The following is a 2836-nucleotide window of genomic DNA, read 5'->3' as shown; positions in this document are numbered from 1 at the left end:
ACCACAAGGTAGACTGTAATTTTTCTTTAGGCTGGGGTTTGGAAAAGTATCTCCAACAGCTGGTACCTTAGTTGTATTTTCCCTAAAAGTGAGTGCATCTCTCCATCTCCTGTGCACTTTCTGGCCCTTCCATCCTAATTCTTCCAAAAGCCAAAGGAAACTTCCTGTTATTTCTCTGAAGATAGGAACTGGAGCTAAGCCCTCCTGAACAGATCAAGCAGAGTGTGGTCTCACACCAAGGGCTGACGGGGGCGCTGCTCCTGTGAAGCTAAAGAAATTAAAAAAGGCAACCTTGGAGCTAATTTGGATTTATAACTACTTCATCAGGACAAAGACTGGGCTTTCTACTCCCGTAAACAGTTACTCTTGGAAACCCACAGTTATTCTCTATGATTCAGCACTGACAGGAGAGTATTGAGTTTGTGAGTTTTTTTAGGGCAGAAGAGGAGCCCTGGTGGCATGATGGTGACCCTTTGGGCTGTGATCCACATGGTTGGCAGTTCAAAATCACTTGCAGCTCTGAAGGAGAAAGACTGGGCTTTCTACTCCTGTAAACAGTGATGGTCTTGGCAGCTCAAAGAGGGTAGTTCTACCCTGGCCTATCAGATGTCTATGAGTCAGAAATGACTGCATGGTAGTGAGTTTGGTGTCAAGTAGATGGCACTAAGTTTGGTGTTTTTGTGGGTGTTTTTTTTTTAATAGAACAGAGGGGCCACTAGTGGCGTAAAGGGTTACATGTTGGGCTGCACACAGCAAGGTCAGCAGTTTGAAACCACCAGATGCTCTAAGGGAGAAAAGATGAGGCTTTCTACTCTTGTAAAGACAGTGGTTAACAACTGGTTCTTGGCCCTAATAACAGTTTTAAGTATAGCAAAATATATTATATGTAATATATATTATATCCAGTACATTTATATATATACATATACTGAAAGTTTCAGCATGCTATCAGAACAACACTGTTGCGCAAATGAACATTAAAAAAGAGTGAGTAATGTAAATTTGCAATTTTCACTTTGGGAGAAAGTGAAGAAAAGCTGGAGAAAATCCTGATTACAAGTACCATTTTAATAACACGCTCTCCAAACGCAACAAAAATTTAAAAGTTACAGTCTCAGAGACTCCTGGGATAGTTTTATCCTGTCCTATTGGGCGGATATGAGTCAGAAATGACTCCATGGTAGCGTCTGGTTTTGGTGGTTTTTTAAAAAATAATCTTATTGGGGGCTCATACAAGTCTTATCAAAATCCATACATACATCAATTGTATAAAGCACATTTGTGCATTCGTTATCCTCATCATTATCATTCTCAAAACATTTGCTCTCCACATTAAGCCCCTGGCATCAGCTCCTCATTTTACCCCCTCCCTCCCCACACCCCCCTTCCTCATGAACCCTTGGTAATTTATAAATTATTGTCATATCTTACACTGTCCAACGTCTTCCTTCACGTGCTTTTCTGTTTTCCATCCCCCAGGGAGGAGGTTATATGTAGATCCCTATAATCGGTTTCTTCTTTCCACCTCACATTCCCTCCACCCTCCAGGCATGCCACTCTCACCACTGGTCCTGAAGGGATCATCGGCCCTGCATTCCCTGTGTTTCCAGTTACTATCTGTACCCTTGTACATCCTCTGGTCTAGCCAGATTTGTAAGGTAGAATTGGGATTGTAGGGTAGAGAGGTTCCTTAGAGGTGTAGTGCTGACGTGTTGGGCTGCTGCCTACATCGTTACAGTCTTGGAGACTCCCAGGGGCAGTCTATCCTGTCCTGGAGGGTTCCTAAGAGTCAGAAATGACTCCATGGTAACGGTGGAGAGTTTGGTTTTGCTTTTTATAGGGCAGAGAGGAGTCCTACAGGTGTAGTGCTTACGCATTGGGCTGCTAACCTAAAGGTCAGCAGTTCGAAACCACCAGCTACTCCTCCGGAGAAACAGGAGGCTTTCTACTCCTGTAAAAAAAAAATCAGTCTCAGAAAGTCACAGGGTCAATTCCATTCTGTTCTATAGGGTCACTATGAGTCAGAATCCGGTGAAAGGCAGGAAGTTTGGCTAAAAAATGGAAGGTGGTTAAATTTAAATAAAGCATTTGCTTCAGCTGTTTGCTAGTGTCACAACTCTGGTCAGGGTGATACTCACTGCCAGCTCTCAGGATTCGGGATGCAGAGATTCGAACTTACTAACGCCCCACGAGTGCCTGAACAGCGGTCAGGCCTGGGTGGGCGGGGCCAGCGGGTGAACCACCTCCTCCCAGTAGTGGGCGGAGCGGCCCCGCCCCGCCTCGCGCAGGGCCCAGCGCCACGCCACGCAGCCCCGCCCCTCTGAGTCCCGCCCCCGCGGCTTTCCCCAGCTCCTCCCCTCTCCCATTGGCCAATGCGGAGACCCTCCTCTCCGCCCAATGGATGACGCCGCGGCCCGGTGGTCCACGCCCTGAGTGGCGGATGCTTGGCGGAGTGGCGGGGCGCGGGCCAATAAGGAGAGGCGGCCCGATGAATGGCTGGGCCCGGGTGGGGAAGGCAGGAGGCGGCGATCCAGGCGGAGGGGGCCGTTCGCTAGCTCCGAAGCAGAAAGTGCCACGACTCCACACGCGCGCACGCAGCCAGCGAGCGGCCAGACCGGACGGCAGACTGGGCGGGTGGCGTCGGGGTCGTGGTGCCTGCAGCTGCTCGGTGGAGGGTTCTCAGCGGAGGCTCGGTCGATTCCGCTTTCCTAGCTTCGTGACGGCGCTGATTGCTGCCCTCTCGCTCTCCTCCCGCGTCTGCAGCTGCAGGTAAGAAACTTGGTCGGGCCCTGCAGCTGCGGCGGCGCGCGGGCAGGCCGTCGGGGGCTGGGGCTGG

At 49.9% G+C, this 2836-nt stretch overlaps 1 protein-coding gene across 7 annotated transcripts in view; it reads left to right on the top strand.

Moving 5' to 3' along the window:
- The first annotated feature begins 2591 nt into the window (after nt 1-2591).
- Nucleotides 2592-2836, top strand: part of RRBP1 (ribosome binding protein 1) — a 67868-nt gene continuing 67623 nt past the window's right edge. For 5 of the 7 annotated variants that reach the window (XM_045295252.1, XM_045295250.1, XM_045295251.1 and 2 more), the window contains exon 1: nt 2593-2769. The gene's annotated coding sequence lies outside the window, so the exon portion shown is untranslated. Of the gene's footprint in view, nt 2770-2836 lie in introns of all 7 variants that reach the window. The other 2 variants (XM_045295253.1, XM_045295254.1) reach the window with 1 other exon arrangement.

The sequence above is a fragment of the Echinops telfairi genome, unplaced genomic scaffold, assembly GCF_000313985.2.
Source record: "Echinops telfairi isolate 266 unplaced genomic scaffold, ASM31398v2 ScPeMD7_5592;HRSCAF=6446, whole genome shotgun sequence".
Lineage (NCBI taxonomy): Eukaryota > Metazoa > Chordata > Mammalia > Afrosoricida > Tenrecidae > Echinops > Echinops telfairi.
The sequence above is the reverse complement of the archived record's forward strand: the minus strand, read 5'-3'. Positions and strand labels throughout refer to the sequence as shown.